The 17,901-nt window shown below is 41.8% G+C and overlaps 1 long non-coding RNA gene across 1 annotated transcript in view; it reads right to left on the bottom strand.

Moving 5' to 3' along the window:
- The window catches only part of LOC139611709 (uncharacterized), a 70,568-nt gene that overhangs the window by 34,174 nt on the left and 18,493 nt on the right, over nt 1-17,901 (bottom strand). The window lies entirely within an intron of this gene.

Below are 17,901 nucleotides of genomic sequence, written 5' to 3'. Positions count from 1 at the left end.
ATGTGTCACATTGCCAGGCTGAAGTTAGTGAGTGCGAGCCCCATTAGCCCCGGATCACCAGACTTGTTAGCTGCAGCACCTTCTGCAATAATTTACAACCCTTTCATCTCAACAGAATGTGTTTCTTGTAGAGTGTAATGGAAGTAATCCATTCTGCCTGTCGGAGCTGGAAAACACTTTGTTTTCTGTACGAATTGTGTTTTGGGTGGGGTAGAGATGGTGGGGGGGGGGCTGCCATTGCTATATCTGATATATGCAGGGGTGTTTCTATTTTTGTGCACTGAGGATGTAAAGGATATACAGGAAATCTGCTTTATAAATTTAACCTGGTTTATGTAAATATGAGTCTTACACAGAAACACATTCATCTTATGATGAATGTCAGACTATAGCTACTAGTTACTTCACAGATTAAAATTCTACATACAAACATACAGTATGATGAGCGCACACAACCAAATAACCAAATACAACAAAGAATAAATCAAATTTTGCAGTAACGCTTTATTTTATGGGTTCTGTATTTTTCCAGCTTATTTCCTGGAAATTTTCCTCAAGCATTTTGTAAAAATCTGCTGTAAATTACAAGGATGTTTCCAAGAAAAGGCCTTCACATTTAGTAGTAATTAAGAGGGAAATGGAAAAAAATAATGTTGCTACAGTTAATAAGTATCTAAATAAACAGATATTAACTCACAAAAATTCTTCTTTCTTGATGAGATAGAAAATGTTCCACACTGAGTCACTGTATTTTACAGCTCCAGTCTGTGCACATTAGGTAGAAATGTGTTTGCAAGTGTAACTGCTGAGTCGGTGAAATTTTACGGCATGAAGTCTGTTTTAGTTGTTGATCATCATCAGTTTCAAACACAGAACTAAGGGATTTCCACTGCAGCTGAAAACTACTGGTCAGCCTGCGAATTCAACCAATATGCAGCATAATTACACAGCAGGTTCTGTAGCACGTTTTACCACTGACTCTGCTAAACTGCCCATATTACGGCTGTTTTTATTGAACATATTCATTTAACTTCAGCAGTAACTGTAATGATGTTAGTTCCCACAGCAGCCGGCCTCTTTCTGCAAAGCTTTTTTTAAGTCTTCCCTCCTTTCTGACCATTTCAGTGGTGTGAGAGCGCAGACTAAGCTGGAGATGAACAGTAAGGGATGCATTATGTTATAAAACATCATATATATATATATATATATATATATCCCAACTTTCAAACCATAGCACACCCCAGAAATAAGTCCATCTTTCATCCTCTCCTATAAATCTGCTCCTCCTCCTCCTCCTCACATCTACCCACTCTCTCCTTCATTCCTCTCCTACTGTATCTCCCCCAGCCCCCACAGTCCCCTCCATAAATCCTGGGACAGCAGCGCTTTAATGGATAATTAATTGATGCCGCTGCAGCACTGTAATAAGACAATAAATTACGACACAGGCCGGTGTGCTGTGTCAGTGCGTGTTGCTAATGGCCCTTCAGGGCTGGGGCAGGAGGCTAATAAATTAGACAGGTATTAACTGTTGTGTGCTAAGTAGCCCTCCACCACTGACTACCATAAGAGGAGGAAGGAGAGAGAAGGAGGGACATAATGGAAGAGAGACGATCTTTGATCTTTGTTAAGTTTCAAGTTTAAATTAAATTTCATTTTTGCTGAGAAATAAGTACAGTGTTTGAAGAAATGTAAGTTATATTTTATAAAGCAATAGATTAGCAATATGCGTTGCTCACTACGTGTATCATTCACTGAGCCCTGAAGTCATTAATTTCACTGGAGGGTGAATGACGGACTAATGGTTATCAGATCGCAGATATACTGCATTTTAGTTTTGGGTTTATGTAGGTTAAAGAAAACAGTCTTAACTTTTTTCCACTGGAAAACAAAAGGGTTTAATTGGTTTCCACTTGTGACGTTAATGATGATTTTAATGTTATGTAATTTTTCTTAGTCATAAAAAGAGGTTGAGGAGAGAGAGGAGCATTGATTCCAGACGCGGGGACTGTGTCGGCCAAAGTCGCAGAGCTGACTGTGCAGTTTATGTTCCTCCCATCTGTGATCTGAGCGTGTGCGTTACTTACTCCGTGTCGTGATTAAGTCTAAAAACGAGCCCACAGGTCGTCTGTGCAGCAGGTTATTATGACCCATAGTGAGGTTTTGTTGCTAGGCGACATCTAGTGGTCGTAGTAATGATGACAGGAGCAAAGGGAAAAGTGCGGTGACGTGGTTTATAGAGCGACAAAGTCCTCGTCAGGAGGAGGTTGGGGTGGATGGATGGGTCAATGTTATTATTGTGACCATGACAACAAAGATTGTCTAATATTGAGGGAATACTTATTTTAACCCAAATCACCATCTTTACTTGAACCTAAGGCTGCGGATCATTTAAGTTGTTACGGTTCACCTGGAGGGGGACATGAATGTCTGTACAAAATTTCATGCTAATTTATCGACTAGTTATTGAGATATATATAATATTTCTTTAATAATTCAATAATTGTATGTTGGTGCAGTATTTTGTGCACCTATAATCCAGTTTGGAGGGAAAACACTGGAGTCTTGTATGTTACGTATGTGCTCATCATGGTGAGTGTGCGGCATTGTTTCGCTTTCCAATGAGGAAAATCACGTCTTCGTAAACAAGGACAACATCTCCCGCTTGGAAACGTGGAATTTCAGCAGATAGTCTCTAATCCCATTTTAATGGTTGTCTGATTAAGAGGTGAGAAGGATTAGGGGTGCGAGTGTATGTGTGTGCATGTGTGGTGTGTTGCATGCATGCACAACACACATGCATGTGCCTATTCAAATAAAATAATAATAATAATAAATACTAGTGCAGGAGAAACAAAGAGAAGGAGAAAAATTGCAGAGATTAGAAGTGAGCAGAAGAAGAAGAAAAATGGCTGCTCAGTTATGTCGTTCCAATTAAAAATGCTGCAAATCTCTCATCTCCTAATGTTAGCACTAACGAGCGGGGCTTAGTGGCAGTTATGTAGATAAAAACTCTTTCTGATTGATTCCAATGGGCCATTGAAATTTGTTTCACTCCACCTTATTGATCACACCCAGCTGGTTGAAAACCGCTAATTAATAATGATAATAAAAGTGCCGCAGCTCATTAAAATCAACCACACCAGGCTGAACTTAGTCCCTTTTATCCTCCTCACTGCTCTCACTTGAGCTCGCCTTGCCTCCATGTTTTTGTTCTGTTTCTGTCGAAATGTTTCAAAATCTGCAGTGAAGGCCTGTAGCTGACACCCGAAACGTCAAATGTAATAATATTAATCTTGCACTTGCTATTATACTTGTTATTGTCTTTACTAATTCGCTCTGATGCTGGCAGATAAGTGTCCTCCCACACACTCTCCTTCATCCATAATAATAATGTGTTTGCTATTTTTTGCCCCCAGTCTTCCCACTGACTGGCATATTCATCCTTTTTATCTCATTACATGTTTGGGATTTTTTTTTTGTTTTTATGATTGACATTCCCTGCACTCTGCCTCAACTTTAAATGGTCAATGCAATTAAATTACAATTTTCTTACATCCACAGTACATTGGATGTGAATGGACTTGGAACTACTTTTTAGACGAAGAAACAGCCAAAGGTTTGCAGTGTGTTCTGCACAGTAGAGATGCTGTTAGTGGAAACAAACATTGCCGTTGAGTTGATATGTCATTTTTAACGGCGTGAGCACCACAAACAAAACCACATTTACCTGCATCGTACTGACATGGCGGCAGAAATGGTTCAATACAACAAGATCTAAATGAGATTTATCTTGTTTTTGTTTCTTTTACAGATATTTTTGGGCATGCAGGAAAGAGTCGGGCCGGTCGGAAGTTGAACCTACAACTCACCTGCTAACAGCATCTGTGGTCATGTGGTACGCACCCTAACCATTCGGCTATCGGGTCACCCTGATTTATTTAGATTTTAACCTGAAAACATGATGCCGCCGGCCCTGGCTGTTGCCGCGGAGGCATTATATTTTCACGTTGTCCGTTTGTCCGTCCCATTCTCGTGAACATGATTTCTCAGTAAGACTTGAGGAAATTCCTTCAAATCTGGCACAAATGTCCACTTGGACATTGAGAGGATGAACTGATTAGATTTTGGTGGCCAAAGGTCAACGTCACTGTGACATCACAATGTCCTGCAAAAACACTTCTGGCCAATATTCATGGCTGTAAGGAAGAAGAGGTTGTGACCATATTTCCTACAACTTGGCTGGTTGACGGACCATTTTTTTGTAATTTGAGTGAGAGTGAACCAAAACTCTTAAATTGCTGGCATAAATATAATAAGTAGTCTCGCCTATGAAAACTGACTTGTAGTTACAGTGAATGAAAAGGCAACTTCAGGTTGTAACAGCGCGCAAAGTCTGGTCTCCCATGTGAAAGTCTCAGCCCTCCTGACATCCACACCTTTACCCTCTTGTATTGGGCGTATGGATGTAAATCTTCAGGGCTTTGTGCAGTTTTTCCTGCCGTCTTATTTGTGCTCAAAAACCTCCGGAGTATCTGCACTGAGGCGGAGGAGCGTGAAGGTGTCTGGGTAGCAGCGGCAGCAGCAAAGCAGCAGTGGCAGCAGTGACTGTGGATGATGATAAAGCTGTTTGACTGTGTCATCGGCAGCCCAGCTACAACCCTGCTCTGCGGAGAAGTGAAGCGCTTAATATATTATCAGTGGACACGACTGACACCGCCAAAGACAGAGTGCCCAGTGCAGCGCTCTCGCAGCCCAAGACCTGAAACATTCCCCCATATTTTTCACTGGCTGTCAGGTCGTCTAATAAAGCGGGGCAAAATGGAGGGATGGTGCAGGAGCTGAGGGTGGATGAAGTATCTAGCACTGATGTAATATGGCTTATAAATCTAATTTAATTACCCAGTGTGGGGACAGGCTGTAGAAGCCATGAGTGGATTTATTGTGTCTTAACTTGGCATCTTAACGACTTTGTGCTTTTAATATCATTACCCTGTAATTTATTCTTTTCCGTGCACTCACTCACACATACACACACACACACTAACACTGTGTAGCCACAGTAGCCCAACACCCACAGTGCAGTCATAATCTTTTTAAGCAGAGAGCTTTACAGATCATCGGAGTCCTGAGCAGTGACAGCTATTGATCCATAAACTCTCACTTTGACTCTTCCCATGACTCCACTCTATGTCATCAAGGTGAGATCTCTTATGGAGGCTTCATTTAGGACTTACAGTTACATTTCATCGCTGACAGGTTCACTGAGGCCCTGCATGTATGCAGAGGGCAACAACAACCGGTGGTTCTGCAGGAGGTGATGTGTCAGGCTGTTTCTGGTGATGATGACATGGCCTCTGTTGCTGCTCGGATCTTCTAACAGCATCTGAAAGCCACTTTCTGACGCCCAAACTGAGGGGGACATACATGCAACTATTTCTGTAACTTTCTGAAAGAGAAAGTCGTACAATGACGCCCTGTTTGAGCAGCTAATGACCAGATGCGTCAAGCTCTCACCTACATGACATTTTGTTTGTACAGGCCTGTACAAACCTGTGTGTGTGTGTGCTGTTGTCTTGTCCTCATTTATATGAGTAATTATGTTGCGACAGCAGAGACCTGCAGAGTCTTGATGAAGAGAGATAACAGAGGCAGTGTGACGCAGACGAGAGGAGATGGCGGTTTGTCTATATCTATATTACTGTTGTGTTATTTACAAAAACTAAAACGTGGTTATTTTGTCCTAGAGTTTGACCTTAAAACTGCTGCAAAAACAACTGTTAGTTGTGTAAAATGATGTGCATATGCCATTCAAAACTCACACTCAGATTCAGATTTTACTAATAATCAGTAAGAAATAGTGACAATAGTGAAGTTTAGAGAAAGCAAATAACCCAAAGATTGTGTCAAAATAACCCCTTATCTTAGGTGGTTTTCTCCCCGATGGTACTCTTTACCCTTCAGTATTGTGTTGGAGCTGTAATGACCTCAAATTGGATCCATTTTTAAGGATACCATCATGATCCACTAAGAATCATGATGGTATCCTTGTCACAAAACACTATTTTCATACACTCTGATCATAAAGTGAGAGGACACCAAAGGCCACCTGTCCCGTCTGTCCGGAAACACAAATACACACTAATTCACCAAAGGAAACTCATACCATTGTTTTTTTGTTTTTTTCAACTCAACACTGCACCGCTCCTTGTTTTGCCTCCTCTCCCAACCGTTCTCCATCATTGTTTCTTTCACTGCAGCTCATCCAGCTGCTTGTATTTATCTCATTTCATCTGTCCCCTCCCCTGTACGGCTGTTCTCTCATCTTTATTCCCCCACTGGCCATCCCACGCCCTCCAGTTCAGCCTGTCGGCTTAAATAAAAAAGACAAAAGGTGGAAAAATAGACAGAAAGAATTACGAAGAGATAGAAAATGAGGGATGGGAGAATGAAGGCAGCTTCACTCCTCCGCTCTCTTCCCCTCTGCCTCCCACTATGTCAAGCAAATAGTTTCCAGAGGCCCCTGTTCCACATTAGCTTAGCTTGCTATTCAGCTGAGCCATCGACTTAATGCAATCCCCTAAATGCCTTCTGTATGGCCTCACTGACAGTGACATATTTGTTTTGCAGCCTTCTGCAATCTGATGTCTGCCACCGTACTCAAGGTTTGATTAATGCCTCTCCTTTTGAGTCCTGTAATTGGCTGCGACTGTGCTGGCAAACAATCACAAAGTCGTCGCTGCCTGCCACTGGTTGGCAAAGTGTTAGGAAACTAATGAACCAAAAGCTTAATTCAACTGTACTCACCGAAGGCGACATTTGACGACAAACAACCAATTACTCAAAGACCATTTGTTGCACATTTAATTGACTGATTTGATTTGTCTGCGGAAGGAGCTGCAGTGTGGTGTTCGGTTCTGCTGTCTCTTTATCTTATACATGGATCATCAACTGGAGATTGGACATGTTAGCTTAGCCTCTGTCTGTTAGTGTATCATGTATGTAGACATCAAGTGAATATTAAAAACATAATTCAAGAAATTCTCAACTCAATAAGAATTACGAGTGATGCCAGCTAACAGAGAGTGTCCACGTCGAACGGTCCCTGCTCTCTTTCTTTTGTTATATGTTACTGTCACAGTTTTCAAACTCCGCTGAACAGTGTGTGAATGAGGAGGAAGCATGGACTGTGAATAAGATGGACGCAGCCTCAGTGACATCACCAACAGGTTCCTGAAAAATGGTTTTGAAGCTCAAAGCGAGCTGCTCCGCCGTTGCCATCTTGGCAGTGCCTGACTCTGCCCGCCCCTGGCTAATCCAAAAATGGGTAAAAGAGGTGGGGCATGTGAGAATATGCTCACCCACCTGTCACTCAAAGTGGTCACGCCCTCAATTATGTATAATTTTAAGCTTTCATGCAATTTAAACAGGAAATTAGCTCGTTTTTTGTACAGGGCTGTAAACATGTTTATTTCTGCTGTAAAGTTGAGCATTTTAACATGAGAGTCTATGGAGATTGAATCAAGCAGTGTAATAAAATATGCCAACCATACTTATGTGGTGGAAAATAAATACAAAATGAAAGCCGGTCTAACAACTGCAGCAAATGAATGTTACAGTTAGTGGTTCAACTTAATTTCTTCAGACTGTTTTCTTTAAAACTCGTGTTATTCAAACAAAAAGAAAGATCACAGGGTGGAGGAGTCGGGGAGAGAAGAAGGTCGACGGCGATGAAGTTGGAAAACTTTCCTCTAGTGAGATTTGACCTCGTGCTCACCCACCGCCCCTGACCCGACCCCGCTGCTTCACATATGGTCGAAGGCAATGAAAGAGAGGTCAAGAAGGGAATTACTGACCCATATTAAAGACAGACAGAGAAGAAAAGAGAAAAAAGAAGCACTGGAAGGGGGAACTGAATAGCTGAACAGGATAGTAACATGACTCTGGTTCCAAATGATTTCATTTGTCCTCATTTAAAAACTTTTTATGCACTCGATAAAGATATAAAAATACTCCCCTCACACACATATGTTGAAAAGCGAAGATAGATCACATCTGACTCGATTTATGAGTTTCTATCTTCAGATCCCTGAGACTCTAATGGGATTTATATGTTTTGTACAATTATGTTGTTTTTTTCTTTGGTCTCCTGGGAAGCTGCGTGTTTATTTATAATTACAGGGAAACATATCTTAGTTTTACAGTTTTTATAACTTTGCCTTTATTGTCCTTACATATATACTACTCATGTGAGACACACTTACACAAACAGTACAATGTCCCCTTCTGTTTGCAGCATTACTAATGTGAGTCACATTCACTTTCCTTGCTGCTGTCTACAGAGCTGTTGTGTTAAGGTTATATACAGTGTGACCTGGGTCGCTCTAATGACTTATATCCTGTTTTTGCTGTAAACACAATGAGTGAGAGCCACCACACTGTGCACATACAGGCTCTGTCTAATATACGTCATTAAAACACCAGCTGTTGCAGCACTGTCTGCATGCATTACACATAATATGACTATTCACACAAGCTTGTTGGAGTGTGCACAGACACACAAGCGAAATACACATTTAAGTGCATTAACATAAAGTAGCAAATGATTGAACAAACATGGCTCAGTCGGCAGATTTGCAGCATAACGTTTATATTTATATATGGTCTTATAGATACTTTCGGGAATTATTTTCTGTACAGTGCTGCAGATATATATAGCAATGAAGAGCTCTATTGACAAAAGTAATAATTGTAGATATTTTCATATGACATAGATTCACATGTCATCCATCAAGAGCCCTGGGGTTTAAGCAAGAGGACGGGGAAGGGGATGTGGTAGAGGCAGAGCCAGAGGTGCAGTTTTTCACTGATCATTTTTAATCTATAAATTGTGTCAGTAACTTGAAGATCTCTAAAAAGCCTGGTGTTGTGTGTTGTGTGTTGTGTTTGAAACATTATAGTGTGTTTAATCCTTAGAAAGAAAGTGTTATTTGCTCTTAGCAGCTTTTAGATTAAGCCTCTATTCTACCTGAATGTCAGCCAGACAGGAAACACCACGATATACAATTTCAAGTATATAAATATTATGTATGTTGATAATTATATGATTTTCTTTTGCAGGAGGTAGAAAAAACAAATTAAAATCAATACTTTGGAGCAGATTATAGGTAATATGATTTAAAATAAACAATTACATGAATCTAAAATAAGCAGGGATAAATTCCAAACACCACACATAAGGATATTCAATTTAATAAAAGTGCTACATACAGAGGAAGAAGAAACAGATGTATGTTTCTTTGGTGGTCTGATTGCCAGAAATAGCTCATACATTATTTTAAGTTTAGTTAAAACTGCCCGTCTCTCACGGGAGTCAGTATTTCTACAGCAATTTAATTCTTGGCAGAGTTTAAAAGCCTGAACCAGCACTAAATGTCTTCATTAATATCCATGATACTGGAATAATTTAAGGTGGATAAGAAACTCTTAAGGGCGAGATCGGGCAGGTTTCTTTTGCCACAGAAGAAGCTGGTGAGTGAATCCGATCCTCACCCCATTTAATTGGCTGTTTCAGAAAGGGCCAACCTTAATAATCACTGAAATAACAAAAGAACATCCTCCAGTGAAAACACGAGGGCAGCCACTCCCCTGACCTGCCCGGCAGCCATGGTCAGCGTGTGGCCCACTATCATAACACGCCATGCATGTCAGCGCGGAGGTCAGGGCTGGGCGAAGAGGAACTGGCACTCCTCACCTTCTCTGGGCCGGGGAGGAAAGTGGGAGGTTTGTGACTGACAGAACCCACAGAGAGGGAGTCGATCAGTCACAGAGCGGCCGGCCTTGGCCGCAGAGAGACAGAGGGGAAGACAACCCGGCTGCTGCGCCGCCAGCTCAGTATAACTGGTCTATGATTGGAAAATCCCAAAGGTTACAGCAATTTTTGCTCCATGTTTTTCCTTCAGCACACACTCGCCTTTGCAAATTGTTGTGTTGCATGAGCAAAAGAGCAGCTAAACAATTCCCTGACTAAAGCAGAAAAATGTACTTTAAGTGTCAAAAGTAAAAGCTTAGCTTAGCATAAAGAGTGAAAACAGAGAAAACAGCCTGCATCTGTCTGCAACATGTAAAAGCAACATGTTGTAGTGTTACAGATGTGCCAGCTGTTTCCCCATGTTTCCAGCCTTTATGCTAAGCTAAGCTAAGCTAACAGGCTGCTGGTGGTGGCTTTATATTTAGCATTTAAACACAATGATCTCATCTAATTGTCAGCAAGAAATCCCAGAATGTCGCTGTATTACCAAGTCACCACATCTCTTCTTGTATTCTGCACATAATCAGTAAAATCAAATGTTATGTATGGAGTTCAAGTTCAAGCACAAAGACAACTTTCATAACAGTAATAATAATAATAAAATGTATAAAATTGCAGACTAACTAGTAACTATAGCTGTCAAATAAATGTAGTGGAGTAAAAAGCACAGTATTTCTCAGTGTTGAGGAGTTAAGTAGAGTACTGGAGTAAATGCACAAAGAAAAAACGACCCCCAGATGACCAGCATGAAACAGAAAGACCTTGTTGAAATAAGCTGTAGGAGATATGTGTTTTCTGTTCACATGTGGGTCTCTGCGCATGTGTGTGGGGCTGTGGATGTGTTTTACTGTGCGATTGTGTGCACAAATGTGTGTGTGTGTGTGTGTGTGTGTGTGTGTGTGTGTGTGTGTGTGTGTGTGTGTGTGTGTGTGTGTGTGTGTGTGTGTGTGTGTGTGTGTGTTGCCAAGTGATTTATGGGGCCTGTCTTCCTCTGCCAGCAGTTTGTCTCTTCTAGCATGGAGGATGAATGGCCCACTGTCAGCCCTGCCTCAACCTCTCCTACTGGCTCTCTCTCTCAAATTACCTTTCTTCTTCTCTGCCCCCCCCCCCTCCTCCTTCTCTTTATCTTATCTCCCCACATGCTCTTCCTCTGCATGCACCTTGTCATCCTCACTTCCTTTTACCCTGCTCTATCCTCTCTCCTCTGCTCACTTAGTTGATTTGATCCTTATTTCCCTTGTTCCGTGACCTCGTCCCTCCACTGCTCCACCAATCTCCTCGTCGTCTCTGTGGACCTGGGATGTGCTTTTACCAAATCCTGACCTCTAGTCTGATTTCAGGGACACTTCACTCAAATGTGGTGCCTCCGTTTCATCAAGGCTGTGTCCATGCTGGAACTCCTTTCCATGCTCCATCTGATGTTTCAGTGGGTAGTTCGCTTTATTTTTCACGTTTTTGCGTGATTGCCTTTGTGTTGACTATATAATCCCTCCAGCAAGTTCAGGGTCTACACTGAGGTCTCCTCTCAGTTGAGCAGTCCACCGTTTTCCATTTGAGAACCAAGGCCTCAGACTTGGAGGTGCTGACTCTCATCATCTCATCACCTCAGTTAGATTTACAAGCAATAAAAATGATGCACCAACCCCACTGTTACATTGGTTTCGGCCGCTAAATCCTACTTTTGTGTAAATGGTCATGCACAACCACGATCCAGATGTGTCGGCTGAGAGAAACCGTCATGTGTGCATCCTCAACCAACCAGGTGTGAACAAAGGCTCTTAACTAAAGTCAATGACACAATCCCGAGCAGTGGGTGGAGGTAGTGACTCATTTCATAGTTTTCCAGTCATCATAAAACTCAAAAAGAACAAAAAGGAAGATGACCACAAGAAACATGAAGGTGGAAGAGTCACCACCAACCACAGCACTGAGTTTTATAAGTGAAAAGAGTAAGAGGTTCAAAGTGGCTGAACTGATCGGTTGATGAGTGTAGGCCCCCACGATGTTTAGATTTGGGAGGTTGGACGTCAACTCCTCCTCTTCCTGTGTGACTTCTGGTCGCTCATTATGCAGAGACGTTCCAGCTTCACTGTGTTGGAAATGATCCGTTTTTGTTTGAGCTGTTGCTCAACTCAAAGATGCCGTTGGACAGAGGTTTGGATTGTGCAGCAGGTGCAGAACATATCAGCAGAGATTATGTTCCAAGCAGTATGTGAAAGATTTATAGGCACACACACAGTTGGTTTTATTGTGTTATGGTTGTTATGGTTTTATAAATAAACACTGACTGACGGAGTGATTCATGTTGAGTTAGCTGCATGTTCCCAGATCGCATAAATAAGACGCTGCAGATCTAGTTTCAGCCAATTCAGCTGAGAGAGCAGTTTTTGTCAATTTCTTACTTCAGTTGTCCAAGAACTGGTTTTGATTAATTCTGCTTTCACCTGCTTGTCCCTGAAACAGAGCCAGGTCAGGGAGCAAAGTCGGGCTCACGTCTTAATCCACATAATTAGATTTCAGGGAAAAAGATACAAAGCTGGAACAACATTTACTGAAAAAAGGAAAACTTAATGCTGTAATGATTATGTTTAGGTAGCCTGAGAAATGGCAAAGGATGAAAAGAATGAAGAACATTTTTAGCCATGAAAAGTTTAAAAATGCAAATGCACCAAAAAAAAAAAATTCAAAAAGACAAATGGGTAGAATGACGCAAGAGATTTATCGAAATTGTGAATTAGCTATTTTTTAATTATGGGTCATTGAGATTGATGGGTAAAACTGGCATTTTATCCATTTAAAATTAAATCTACAACAATAAAGTGTACAAAAAGAATCCTTTCTGACGCTATTAGCAATGGTCGCTACAGTTCTTTGTCACTTCAAGCTAAGCAGATGGTGTTTTTTAGCATTTGCTGAAACATCTGAGGCCACATCCACACAAATATGTCAGTTTTAAAATGAAAACTTTCTTTGTCCAGATGACTGTTTTAGCTCCGTATCAGAAACAATCTCCGTCCATATCATCACACCTGAAAAAACACATACATACATGACCAACTAGTACACTGGGCATGTGCGAGCTGGTGTGAACAGGAAGCAGATTACCTGCTCTGGAGTTGATTAGTTGCAACTGCTATGAAGGAGGAACAATGACTTTAACTCCACAAAAGCTGCTAAGCAAAGACAACAAGGCCATTAATGCTTGTAGTTCGTTGTTCATGTTGCTTTTCACCACCTGATTAGAGCCAATCAGGAAGTGACTGTGGCTGAACTAAAACAGGGCCAGCAGTATTTCCTAAAGTCTCTGTTTTAGGGATTTGAAAACTGCAGGAGTAAACGTAGCAAAAGAGATGCATTTGAAAACTAAGACGCAGTTGTATTGACGTAGCCTGATACTGTGGTTTTTCTCAGTATGACAGCATACATGCTCAAGAAATCTTTGTATTTCTATCTCAAATTCCTAGTAGGAAACCACTTCTGTTGAAGTCTAGCCACAGAACACCTGAGATAGGATGCTGTCTATATGAGTGCACCTTTAACTGCAACAGCACACTGTACATCTTCAGCCCCACTAGCAGCTGTGATATGCCGAAAGGCTGAAGAATAATGTCTCCCAATGTCATTAATTGTGCTGTCATTATCATAATTTAACATCCTGCTCACCCCTCTCCATCTTTATCACTGCCTTTGCTGTTCGGTCATTAATCAGTCTGAAAGAAGAGGGAGGGAGGGAGGCGGGCAGGCAGACAAATGAAATTAAAAAATGACCTCTCTATCAATCCCATTTCCAACACATTAGAAAGGAAACGCTTTTTCTTCCACTGCTCTCCCTCCCGTTAGCGCTCAGCCATCCTGTGCTAATGGTAGATATACAGTGACATGGTAATGATCTGGCCACGGCTGCAGAGCACAGGCTGTATCGATCAGCGGCTGATTTATTGCAGGTTACGGCTGATTATTGGGTCATTAATCAGTCTAGAATTACCCTATCAATAAAACTGCTTACGTTTGTTTGTAAAGTGCTTGCCGGGGCGCAGGGAAGGGCAGTGCACGTCCACGGCCCCGGTGACACACAGCTACTATTACAGGTAAAAGATTAGCTATTTAAAGAGAGACATTCTTTACCATATTCTCTAAATGTTTACACTGGCCACAGAAAGCTCTGCTGTAAAAATAAAGAGGTGAATTCAGTCAAGCAATAAATCTTTGAGTCATTTGTAAAGACATAAAAGTTGTAAATTACTTAAAACTGCAGCATCACTGTGACTCAGTTGGACGGAGTGCTACATGCCTGTGTCAGAAACATACAAACATTTTGTGTTATTCGCCATCCCAAACTAATTATTCATCCATTGCAAAACAATTTACATGAGCAGCTGAGGCTGAAAGGATTAGTTGATTATCGGTCAGTCTTTCACCAGAAAATTTAGCTGCAAACTATTTCAACATTTGATTAATCAGTTTCAAGCAAAATTACAGGGAACTCTCGAGTTCGAGCTTCTTAAATGTGAGAATTACAAAACAAGACATCCTAGTGTGTCCTAAAGGGATTTAGGAAAATGTGAAATGTGCTGAGCAGGTCATGTACGGGGCCTTTGAGAGCTTTTTTTGCTGAAAACACAACACAGAAAACAATAGCCAAGCCACCAAAGTTGCAGCCAGACAGATAAACAATGAGCTGAAACTCGCTATAAACCTCCATGAAGCTGAGCAGTTCGAGTAATAATTAGGTTCATTCCAGGTTTCTCACCTCTTTCATTTTATCACATTTTTTTTTTAGGTTATTAACAATAACAGTGGTTTTCCTGATCTTTGCCATGTGTTTTAGTTGCCTAACCTGAACCACAACTTTACCATAGTTCATTTGTTGGGACTTTTTCCCTAACCTTAACCTGGATTTACAGAACTGTCCTATACTGATGTTCTTATGTGAACTGCAGTCTCAGGTGTCAAAGTCAGACGATCGTCGTAGTTATCCACCCAGATCTTCTCTAGACCTCCTCCAGACCTCGTCCTGAGGAGGTTTCACTGCATTTTAATGTTATGCTTCTTCTACATCAGAAAACATAAACATAAGGCAGTTTTAACAACGAGAAATGTTGTGTAGAGTTCAAAAACCAGACCCAACGCGCAACACGCTGTCGGGACCCTTTGAGTTTGGGTCTGGCAGCTGAACTCTAGACCACACTGACCATTGTTAAACCAGGTTGTTGTCTTGTGTAAAGCTTGTATCTAGCCATTTTCACGAGGCCTCGGGCCTATGCCCAGGTTCAGGCCAGGTTCTGGTCTCGGCCCTTGCAGAACTCTAATGCCACCATCTCTAGATGGATGTATAGAACAGAAATGGCACAGAAATAACCAATACCCCATATAAAGCCATTATAAGACATAGTTCATGTTTAATGTCTAATAGATCAGTTAATACTTTGGTAGTAAAGCTGTTATAAATGTTGGTAATCCATAGTCAAAGGTATTTTTCACAACCTGACAGACCAAAAGCTCTTTATATTAATGGCTTATAACTGATTTAAAAAGCTTAAGCAAATGATTTATTAACCATTAATAAAGTCAAAAAGCCTTTACAAGCTTTGTCTGGCTAGAAAGTGGCATAATCACAAAATACATACAAAATTACATTTGAATTAAGACAACTATTCATGGCTGTTTAACCTCAGTGTCAATAGAGAGAAACACAGCAGAAACAAGACCATTGATAAAACATGGAGAAAGAGCGACTCACCATCAACAAATACAAAAAAAGCCAATGCCGTAAATGTAATTCACAGCCTTAATCTCCTTCCTTAAATTAGCAGCCGGATAAAATGATACTGCCGCTGTCGGCCTGCCAACAGCTTTACAGTGGGCCATAAAGCAGGAGGGTGGGGGATCCTGTGGCATTGCTTAACCCCCACCAGACCCCACAACCACTACCTGGAACACAACTTTTACAACAACTAGCAAATTGAGAATAGTGATTTTCCAATAAAAGCCCTCAAGAACAGGGGGAGCCTGCATCCAGAGAGTTTAATGAGAAGGTTTGATGGCTAACCCTGTCAAACAGACCGACTTCGCTGCCAAACGCTGTTCTCTCTTTTTATTTGTGAGTGTGTTGGAGTAACTGATTAAACATCCCAGAAACCTCTCGGGCGTGCTGCCAGCCGTCCCCTCGCTGCCTCTGAGTGCCACGGTCGTAAAAACCCGGCCTGACAGTGGTCTCGTAAAGCAGACATAATGCTGTCGTAAACATGTCACGACACCTGTCATAAACATTAATGACTGTTTATGAATGAGGATGATGAATTGGAGCGTTCTGGCTTTTCTCTGGAAGCCGTTCAGCAGGTTGCGGCTGGAGAAACACAAAGCTGTGTTATGATCCCAACTTTGGCAGGAAACTCAAAACAACTCAGCTGCAGGACGCGGCCCAACGAAAAGTCAGAGCAAAGTCATCAAGTTCAGAGCGGAGCCGCTGTTTTCTGATTTATATTCCAATCACTAATTAATAACAATAAAGCTCCTTCTCACTAATTTTGCCATCTCTCTTCATCAGAAACCTTAATCGAACGTGCCAGACATTTCATCGTCATCATCTTTCTTGTGTGCAGCTGTTTTGCTAGGTCAAACATCTTTGCATAACAAAGTGGCAGACAGCATGTGTGCAGCTGATGGAAGCATGTAACTGCAGAATCACAGGCTTTGCGCTCAGCACGCCGCAGAGGAACAGATAGCTGTAATCCCATTTTCCCACCAGGCGGTCCAGCATGCCTGTCTGCGGTACTTAGAGATAAACATCGCCGTGCACTCTGCGTGACCCGGCACACACCTGCTGAGACAGGCTCTATCATATACACACATGCAGGTGCAAAGACAGCAAAGATTGGCTTTATGCGCTTTGTCAAAGTATGAGTTATGGTACATGGCGTGACAGTTTGTATTTAAGTGATGTCAGCAGATCCAATAAGGCTATGTGGGAACAGATGTATGCGAGCTTTATATACTTTGTGTGCTGTGCTGTCAGACTTCCCTGAGGGGACAGTCTAAGACAAATGTGTTGGTAATTTACAAGTGTGCTTAAATACCCATTATTCTTTCCTCTGTGAGCTCTCTCAGGATCCGCTGCACTCATTTATCATCAGCTACACAGAGGCAGACACACACACACACACACACACAAACGCAAGAAGAAAAATGAGGAGCAGTGCCAGAGTCCTGGCTGTTAGGATTGCGTCAGTGCGGAAGCTTTAAAGGATCATCATTTTAATTTATTATGATGTTAGTCTCGTTTCAGAGGTAGGTAACGATAACGCTGCACTCACCAAAGTGAAGTCTGGAAACACAGCGACTTTGCAAGAACAAACTTTGATGGTGCCTGAAACATAAACCATAAAGAAGCCACCACAGTTTAGTCAAGGCTGGAAAACTACACACATAACGACGAGTACAGTGGGTAAGGCGTGAGTGTAAGTTTGGTTCAGGATGTGAACACCATACTAACACTGTGTAGTTCCTCCTTTGCTCTCAGACAGCCTCAGTTCTTCATGTCATGGATTCAACAAGATGTTGGGAACTTTCCTCTGAGACTCGGCTCCGTGTTGACATGACTGTATCACAACATTTCTGCAGATCTGTCAGCTGCACATTTATTCTGCCAATCTGCTGTTCTGCCAGATCCCAGAGGTGGTCTACTGGATCCAGATCTGGAGACTGAAGAGGCCACTCAAATACGTTTGCTTTGTGACATGGAGCTTTATCCTGCTGGAAGTAGCCATTAGAAGATGGTCAACTGTGGCCATGATGGGATGAACATGGTCAGCTACAATACTCAGATAGAGTGTGGCATTCAAACCATGATTGATTGGTATTGAGGGGCCCTTAATACCAATCAATCATGGTTTTCATGGGCCAGACTGTACTATGAGGAGAATGGACAGTGTCCTCTCAGACCCCACCATCTGCTCCAGAAATCCAGATCCATCAGACCTGACTGGGTTTTTCCAGTCTTCAACTGTCCAGTGTTGGTGAGTCTTTGTCTCCTGCAGCCTCAGATTTCTGCTCTTTAGTGGTTATCTGAGTGACCGTAGCCTTTCTGTCAG

The sequence above is a fragment of the Trachinotus anak genome, unplaced genomic scaffold, assembly GCF_046630095.1.
Source record: "Trachinotus anak isolate AG129_WGS33_773 ecotype Australia unplaced genomic scaffold, CSIRO_AGI_Tana_v1 ptg000028l, whole genome shotgun sequence".
Classification (NCBI taxonomy): domain Eukaryota; kingdom Metazoa; phylum Chordata; class Actinopteri; order Carangiformes; family Carangidae; genus Trachinotus; species Trachinotus anak.
This window is presented reverse-complemented; position numbering and strand designations above follow the sequence as displayed.